General features: G+C 28.4%; 1 protein-coding gene across 2 annotated transcripts in view; it reads left to right on the top strand.

The window, feature by feature from the left end:
• The window catches only part of LOC107445614 (sodium- and chloride-dependent GABA transporter 1-like), a 69,285-nt gene that overhangs the window by 12,780 nt on the left and 46,521 nt on the right, over positions 1–9,984 (top strand). The window contains exon 1 of one of the 2 annotated variants that reach the window (XM_071179936.1): positions 1,712–1,735. The exons of the other annotated variant lie outside the window; for it this stretch is intronic. The gene's annotated coding sequence lies outside the window, so the exon portion shown is untranslated. Of the gene's footprint in view, positions 1–1,711; positions 1,736–9,984 lie in introns of those variants that run through there. 2 annotated transcript variants of the gene reach the window in all.

Here is a 9,984-nt window from a genome sequence, read left to right as displayed (position 1 = left end):
ATATTAACTAACAATTGTTCTTTATATATATATATATATATATATATATATCTGAACAATACAGAAAATTTTATGATACTTGTATTGCTAATTAATGTACTAAAGAAAAATTAAATAGATAAGAGTAATGGAACACCCTGAATAACTTTTGATCTTATGATCGGATCTTCACGTTCTTGATCGAATGTGTTCCAATAATATTGTAATTAGCATTGATAATTACTTTTTATAGTAAATTCATAAAAAAAACTCTACTTAAATTTTATCATCATACTATTATGTAATCGATAAAAGATCGATGGTAGCAAATATTTTTGAGATAACAGGGATTTTCCTAATATATTTTTTAAAGTGGTTATATCTACAAGTGAAAATTACTTTAAAGTAATTTTCTATTCCAAATCATTCCATATTAATATAATTTTGCTAAGGAAAATTAGTTAAATCTGCTGATTTTAGACAGATTTTAAAAAGTTATCAAAATATTTTTTATCTTACAGAGAGATGAAAAATATTATAATCATTTTTTACATTTGAATCTTTTTACTTTTATAAGCAAATCTTCAGCTACCCAATGTAACAACATAAATTTAAAATGTAAAAGAAAACAAAAGAAAACAGGTTTCGAGCGTGTTACTCAAGAGAGAGAATGATTTATTACTATTCATTAAAGAATAGTCTTCAGAGTTTTTAAAGCAATTTGAATCTTAATAATACAATCGGCTTTATAAATGAGAAAACTAAACTTTTCTTTATTGCTAAGACAGACTGTTTTTTCATAAGCCAATCATATGTAAGATATAAAGCGTAAAAAAAAATTAAAAAAAACTCATATCGCGAAAAAAAAAACTGCAGTGTCAAATAGTAACTCTTATTAACTCATCTTCACCTAATTCCGATTAAAACAGCAATAAAAGTTTCAATTACATCACAAATAATCCCCAACAATCTTTTTTGAAACTGTTAAATGTTTGTTTTGAAATGTTTTTATGAGTTGATATTCTTGAATTTTTGAGTAACCTACATCTTGAATTTGATTGGGTGGCATGCCAAATTCCTAATTATTAGTAAGTAATAATTCAATTTAATTTCTATAATTTTTCTCGATAAGTAATCCGTGTATTTTGCAAAATTTTAAGATTTTTTCACGAGCTCTAAATATGATATAATATAAACATGAAATGCTCAAAAAATGGAACCACAAATCACTTTGTTAAAAACCCCTGAATCCTTTCGTAAAAATCCCTATCTCTTGATTCTGTCGAATTTCTTATGGCTCCCGCTGTAGCAACTCGACCCTAAATGATCAACACCCTTTTGATGGAACCCCACCTTTATAATTAAAGTATATAAAGACAATTGTGAAAGTATCAACCTGTAAAAGATTGCTTTATTTTGAACATATTTAATGGCTCAGGGGATAGAGCGTTCGCCTTCCAATGCGGTGAACCGGATTCGAACCCCAGCGATGGTTGGTCGAACCGAATTCCGCACCCGGCTTGCACCGATGACAGTGCTGACGTGAAATATCCTCACTGGTAGACATAACATGTCCCCTTGCCGTCAGGCTAACCAAGTGAGGTTCTCTGGTCTTTCTCTTCATGTCAAGGCATTTTTTTCCATCGTTTTATCATTAATAATCTTAAATTCGGTTTCAGATTAGACAGTTGAATCCACAATCCTGGAACTGATTCTAGTCTGAATTTGTTTTTGGTGTAAGCTGAAATTGAATAAAGTAAGCCGAATTATGGTTTTCGTTGAAATGAAAAATAAAAATAACTGTTATAAATGTTGAAAGTGATTATTAGGGAATCTTTATTAACAATTTAGTTATTTTGTTCTGTCTTGAAAAGCGGGATGTGAAGTACTAATGCAGTATTTTATAAATACATGTCCTTGTCATAGTTTATTTAATACAGTGTTTTAGGGAAAATTATGCATTTTTTCCAAAATAAAAAGCCGTGCTATTTCTTTTTTATTGGCATTTTACTTTAAATATCATCGTAAAGGCAATCAAAATATTACGGAAATAATGGGTTATTGATTGGATCTAAATATAATTACAGGTGTCCGTGGTACTCTAGGGTTCCGTGGAATACCATTTAGGAGTAGCTGAGCAATTCTCTACATAAAGGCTAGAGAAATCACTCAGGTTCGAAGTAAACTTAACAGACCGGTTTACTCGATTTCTAAATATGATGAAAACTTTAAAAAAATTAATCGCAAACTTGACGTGTTTTTTTTTAGTATCTTTTTTGTGCAATGATAAATTACAGATATAACAATAACACCATATTACGAGAAATTCGCTATTGTTACAAATTTCCATGTCATCGTCAAAAGGCTAATTTTAAAAATACAAAAGCTATTCGTTTATAACGAGTTAAAAATTATTAGCTTTCCTTACGACAAATTATTTTGAAGGAAATGCATTTTTCTGCTGTTTAAGTAAATAATGTTATAGGAAAAAGTTTTTAATGGAAGACATTGCTATTGGTTTCAAATGTTATCGAAGAAGAACTAAAAACGGACATGGTTTAATGGTTACAATTTTAACACTTTATTTTTATAAAGTAATGTATGGGTGACCACCAGCTAAGATGTCTTCTTCCTAACAAACAAACAAAAAATTTTCGTCTATCTTTAGAAATCACGTCACGCGATTCAAAAGAATGTGCCTTCTGTTGGCCACTTATCTTTCACGCCTCCTAATTTTCCTTTTTAACAACTTGCTATTTGAAAACTTATAGTTTGAACATACCTATCGTAAATATTTCTGCCTTACATAAAGCACAGAGATACGTAGTTAGGTCTACTATATAAAACGAAAGCAGTTTACTCCAGATATGTATTTTCTATCAAAAGTTATTCAAAATTCTGGAAAAGGAGGCAAGAATATTTCTTAAACATTTTAGACTCTTTATTGCTATTTTAACAATAAATAAGATATATTTTTTTATAACGACAAGCTCACTATAACGGCAATTACATCTGCTATTATGTAACAGAATCTTTCTCAATATATATTATTATATATAATACTATGTAAAATATTGTGTAAAATATCATAATAATATATGTATTTCGTAAATGAAATTCAGTTTTCAGTTTAATTGCTAGATTCAGAATTAAAATATCAGTTTTAATAATAAATCTAAATATATATGTTACCGTTAAACTATGAAATCCGTTATTTTATAGAATGCCTAGTTATTCCATGAAATAACTGATCGTGTCCGTTAGTTAAAGTGTGAAACTCTCTTGTATTTCACGGTTTAACTAGTTATTTCATAGAATAACGATCTGCAGCCCGTTAAAGTGTAAAATAATCTATATCATATTCATATATCTCGCACAACAAATACATTTTTTACCTTCCACCCCTACTGCATTTATGAACTATTCAACAAAAAATGTTTTTGTTTCAGAAATAATGTTCTTTGTAATTCCAAGTGTCATTTTAGTAATCCTTGTTGTAACAAATGATTTTCTGGTACGTTTCCATAAATACCATTTATACGCTGCATAAATTAGATAAATTGCTTCTTTTTCATTTTAATTATCTATCATTAGTTTATTTATAGAATACCTAGTTATTTCATTTTAGATCAATCGTTTATTTTACACTTTAACTGTCTCTCATTAGTTAATTTATAGAATACCTAGTTATTTCATAGAATAACTAGTTAAAGTGTCAAATTAATAACATATTACACACTTTAACGGACACGATCAGTTATTTCATGGAATAACTAGGTATTCTATGAAATAACTGCATTATATACTTAAACGGTAACATATATATAAATTATTTCAGAAGAATGACACGACAGTTGTGTTGTAAATTAGAAATATTTTATCGTTACATTATTTTTGTTTTTCATATTAAACAGAAAAAATAATTTTAGATATAAACAGCCAAATATGTATAGGAAACCTTGATCTTGACCTTGCGTAAAAGCAGACATTTCCCACCGATTTATCTTCTGCAGGAACCCGAAGTAACCCAAACAGGTAAAAAAGAATGCATATTTAAAAATCAGATATTGTATTTCCTTTTGCTCTTGCAAATGTAAATCCCGCTTTCTCAAATGATGAACCCACGAAGTTCACAAAAGGTCACCCATTTTACATAAAGAGTTAAAAATGCCTGTAAGGGTCACACCAGCCTGCTGCATTTCATTTGTCCTACTTCACTGCATTGTTAATTGTAATTTTTTATTTTTTTTTATTCGACTGTTGACATACATTCCTCAATGGAGAATTTGTTAAATGCATGTTTTGGGGAAATTATTATTTTTTTTACTGTCATGTACTTTCATCAAAAACAGATAATCCCAGTTAGAGGTTGTTTGAACTTTATTGAAAGTGTTTTCCATTGTTCTGTGTAAATTTCTTCTTCAGCGTGTAGTCTTCAGACTCTTCTAAAAATAAATGAACAAAGAAACTATAATTGTTTATGTAATTTTTTATTTCTGCTTTATTTTACTTCATTTATAACTCTTTATTTAAATGTCGAGGAGGAAAATTCCCGCTTTGTTATGAGCATTACATGGTTTTTCGTGGTGTTTAAAATGTGTGCCAAAGTCATTAGTCTGACTTCAAGTTTCATTTCCTTTTCCAAAATGGATTGTTTCTCATAGTTTCAAGAATAATTCGAATTCAGTGATCTTCAATCGAACTCAACATCCCAACATCAATAATATATGTTTTACATAAAGTTAAAAAATCATATATATTTTATTTTAATGTAAAACGTTAGAAACCTTTTTTAAACGTTTTTACAATGCATGCTATTACATTATATAGAGAAAATTGTTGTCGTTGAACATACATCAACAACAGCATAAAGTTACTTAGTATCAGTAATCAATTACTTAGTATCAGTAATCAGTTACTTAGTATCAGTACTAAAGTATCAGTAATCAAACTGGAAGGAAACTACTAAATATAGCCGTGCCCTTTTGTCCGCTTATTTTATCGTTGAAAAGGACAATATTTTATATGATATTGGCGGATTTTATCCGTACATATTTGGAACTAAATTAAAATATCAATTATTATTTAATTCTCTTAAAAAATTGGAATATAATGTTCCTATTTTTTTAAGAGAATTTAAGTAATCAGGAGTTAAAATTCCAATACAATGTTACTGATAGTATTTGTTTAGTTTTGGGTAGGTATTTAAATGAGCGTATTTATTATGTTATTTTACAATAATATAAAACAACGGAATTATGAAGCAAATCAAACTCGCCTTTTTTTTGTTCCATATGAAGAACGCGTATTCAGCTAGTTTATAACGAAAGTATAGAAACTTATTTAAAACGAAAGAATAATTAGCATGCACAATTATTTCAAAACCTGCGCAGTTACTCCTCAGAATTTAAATGGACGAGAGTGTGTGTGTGAAATCTTATTGCTTTAAAGTCTCTAATGCCCTAATATATTTGTCAACTTGTGCGATTTTTTGTGAATGTTAGTAAATATACTTAGTGCAAGCGTGTCCTGTCAAGAAATTGTATCACAGAGCTTCTATCAACAGTATCTATACATACTGCACAAAGTTTGCAAGAATTGTTCCATAGACTTGATGGATGTCGTGCAACAAAAAAAAGGAATATTGAATGTTTGTTATGTCTACATTCAAAATTTGATAATAATGCTTACATACATAGATCTTGTAAATAAATGTATTAATTACATTTCGTATTTCAATGAACAATAAATGTATTAATTACATTTTATGTATAATTGAAAAATCCCAACATTCATTTTGGCTTATTTGTATAAATACAGAATAATTATCGCCAAAAGTAAGCTCTAATTCCTTTCTTATACCTAATAACACAATAGAGTTGAAGTATTCAGTCGTGAATTCAGATCTCAATCATTTTTCAAGACAGAGATCCCAGCTGGAATATAATTGAATCAAGCAGACTGAGCTGTCGTCGATATTGTTGATAGACGTACTATTATACCGGAGAAGGAAGCTTAGTCTTATTAAAGAGTCAATCGCGCTTCCTTACAATAGGAGAAAGCTCAGTCGTATCAAATAAATATATTCACAAACCTTTGTCAATTAGAATGTGATAACACTGAGAAACAATTTTTTTTCGTTGCATGCGATTTTTGACCGAGTCTTACACATGTTCAGGTAGCGGATTTCAAATTTTAAATATGTAATCGGTTTCTCTCTACAAGCTTCAGTTTTTATGCAATTTAATAATATATTCCCATGCAATTTAATATGCAATTTAATAATATATTCCTATGCAATTTAATATGCAATTTAATAATATATTCCTATGCAATTTAATAATATATTCCTAACCACGATTTTTCAAAAGTTACTTGAGTAAATGTTAAGTGTCCCCACTTCTCTGCAACGCAGGGAGTGGTATAAAGAAGGAGATAAAATATTTCAGCTTATCATGCAATACGTTAAGATTATGTGTTTTTTTTTTGTCTTAAGTGTTATTTTTAAAGAATCTGACAGGTGTATAAGTATGTATATAAACCTATATGTTTTCTGTAAACTTGTTCATTCAGACAAAAATAAAATAAACTATAAATCTTCAGCCTTTGGAACAAAACTAATTTCAGATCTGAAATTCCCACACCCGAACAAAGTAAGATCAAATACTTGTTACAGCTGCAACAAAAATTTTGTTCTCATGTGTAATCATTACACTCGTAAAGCAGATTAAAACAACAAGGAACACTTTCAAAATAATATTTTAAATAAAAAATAATAATAATACTTATTTGACTGTACAAAATAATAATAGACATTATTTAAAACTGTGAAAAGAAGTTAGTTTCAACACTTGAAGTTAATGTCAACACTTTAAATATTTTTAATTGATATGTTCTTAAAAAAATATTATAATTATAGCTTACATTTTGTGACTTAGTTGGAAAACTTAGCTGAGTTTTTCAGATAATAAGAAGTAACAAGTTTGTGAGGCTGACCTTCTTAATTAATTGTATTTTTTATTTCCATTAACTTTGTGTTTAGGTCAGCAAGTGACACACAAACGTCTCTCAAGCAATAAACAATAAATTTAAGCCGAAACAGTGTATGAAATATGTTGATTAAAATGCTGATCATCTTTCGTTAATGTCTTTATAGGCATTAACGAAAGATGATCAGCATCATACAGATGATACAGATCAGAAAGATGACGGATACATTTAGCGGGTGGGACAAATCCTCTTATGGGTCAATCGGGATAAATATATTATTTAAAAAAAAACTTGACTTTAAACGTTATTTTTAACTAATTCAACAGAGGCACAAATGCTGTGGATTAGTACATTTTCTTATTCGTTTGCAATAGAAAGATTATTGAAATCTAATGAATGAAAGTAAAATGTGAAAATCTTAAGCTGTAACTAACAGAAAGGTTATGACGTATTTAGAAATACACCTTTATTTCTTAGCAGTTAAATGACTTTTAAAAAAAAGAAGTATATCTCAAATCTAAACTAACCATTTGTTTTCAGATGAGGAATTCCCAGGTTTCGTCGGATGGGGGGGGGGAGACATTCGAAAATCTGGGAAACATGTAAAGCAGGAAATAATAATCCCAATAAATTAAGGGGGGGGGTCAAAAATTTGATTATCTTCGAGTAACTTTCACTTTTAGCACACTTCACCGTACCTAATGCCATATCTATTAAAATAAATGAGTCCAAAGAAAACCCGAACACAGTTTTCTCACAACCAAAATTTAAAAAATAGTAAAAATATATGTGAAAAAAAGAGGAATTTTTTCTTAAATTTTTTTTATATTTTTATTCCTAATACTATGGCAATTAGTTAAACTCAATTTGGATTATATTTCTTTATTAATGAATATATATAAGGAATTAATGAATGTGTATAAATATGTATATTTCTTTATTAATCTTAAATATGTATATTTCTTGTTAGTGATAACTCGAAAAAGTGCCCTAAAGTAGATTCGGTTAGCAATGTAAGGTTTTTCTGGACTAAAATTTTAAAAATAGTAAAAACATATGAAAAAAGAAAGATTTTTTTCTGAAATAAAATAGTAAATTCTTATTCTTAATATTATAGCAATTAGTTAAACTCAATTTGTATTATATTTCTATATTAATGAATATGTATAATGAACTAATGAATGTGTATAAATATGTATATTTCTTTATCAAAGAATATGTAAGTGAAAACACGAAAAAGTGACCTAAAGTAGATTCGATTCGCGATATCGGGTTTCTCTGGACCAAAATTTTTAAAATAGTAAAAATATATGAAAGAAAAGGAAAAGAGTAACAGGTAAACAAAAACACGATTCTCCAACTTTCCATTTTATTGTTAAAAATATTATGGTAAAAAAAAACTGAACAGATGAGCTTAAAATAAATTTAAAACTGTTTCATAATTTTGCTCTCCATTATTTTGAAAGTAGTTAGATATTTTATGCAAATATTATCAAGAGTGCAAACAATTACGTGACGTAAGAGTAATAAAGAAACTGTAGTTGAATATCAATTGCAAACTCTTATCAAAGTTTTCCACAATTACATTTTTTTATCGAATACATTCTGCACGTTAATACTAATTATTGAGTGTAAGTATGAGTTGATTTTTGACCTCCTTTGGGACACGTGCCCACGTAATGAGGGCGCTCAAATATTTATATAGCGATGGGTCGTCTCGGGTGCTGATGAAAGCAAATCTCCACCCCCAAGTCACCCATTTAATGTTTTTCAACATGCGACCCTGAATATTTTTCTCTTCAGTTTCATGAATCGAATTTAAAGGTTGCGATACATATTCCTGAGCTTTTCCTTTAACCTTGACCCGTGGAAGATGTTTTAACATTGTTAAGAAATATATTTTATTGTTATCCTTGAAAAGGAAATATTTATTTAGTAATTCATTTTTAAGTTCGTGGTTAAAACAATAGAATTTCCTCAAAAAGAAATATTTTGAAATATGATAAAGCATTTTTCAGTTAAAATTTTTTAAAGAAAGCCTAATCTTGTAAAGTTTATTTTTTTAAATTTAAATTTGAACAAAGAAAGACATGGCAAATGTAAAGGTAGTAGTAAAAACCATACTAAAATACCTTGACGAGTTTAAAGAACTCAATAACCTACCTTACCTTAATAAAAATAATAACTCAACCTTAACAAGTAATTCACCTTAATTAATTTACTCAATTTTAATTTATCTTAATTGAAAGTAATCAAACTAATGATTTAATACATCCAAGAAGATCTTTTGGTTTCAAAAAATTGAAAAAGTTATTTACTGATGTCCAAGATTTCTTATAGGAATAAAAAAAATTTATATTTCAATCTTTATATTCCTTAATTTCATTTTTTTAAGTCAATAAAATCTTATCTTAAACCAATCTAATAGTTATTTTAAACTGTTAAAAAAATAGCTATACGTTTAAAACACAAGTCCAACGTGAAATAAAACGCTTTTTTAATATTGTATATGGTCTAACGAGTTATTTTTTATTTTTATTCTTAAAGTAATGTAAAATATGCCTTAAAATAACAAATTAATGAGTTTGATTTAATGAAATAGAATATAGATTGAATGAATAGATAAAAGAATAGGGTGGCAGATTACAGAATAATTTAAACTCAAAAATTAAAAAATAAGAACAACTGGTGGGTTGGGTTCCTTGGGGTATTCATCCGTTTTTCCTTCGAGGAGAATTTCATTCCCCCTTCCTTACCCGTCGAATATCGAAGGCCCTGTTATTATCGTTTAGAAAACGATTAGAAGCTGTTAGCGAAGAATTCTGAATGCTCTGCGAGTGTACTATGCATGATTCTTTATCGCCTTACGAGATCATCGCCAACAAAACCAATTATTTTTATTTTTTGAATCCGGAATGAAAACTTTAGCAGAAGAGTTCCGATTTCTGTGTGGATGCTAGTTTCTGTTTAGTTAAAGTGGTTCTTCGCTTACTGACCAAGTACCAATCTTCATTT

The sequence above is a fragment of the Parasteatoda tepidariorum genome, chromosome 4 (genome assembly GCF_043381705.1).
Source record: "Parasteatoda tepidariorum isolate YZ-2023 chromosome 4, CAS_Ptep_4.0, whole genome shotgun sequence".
NCBI classification, from domain to species: domain Eukaryota; kingdom Metazoa; phylum Arthropoda; class Arachnida; order Araneae; family Theridiidae; genus Parasteatoda; species Parasteatoda tepidariorum.
This window is presented reverse-complemented; position numbering and strand designations above follow the sequence as displayed.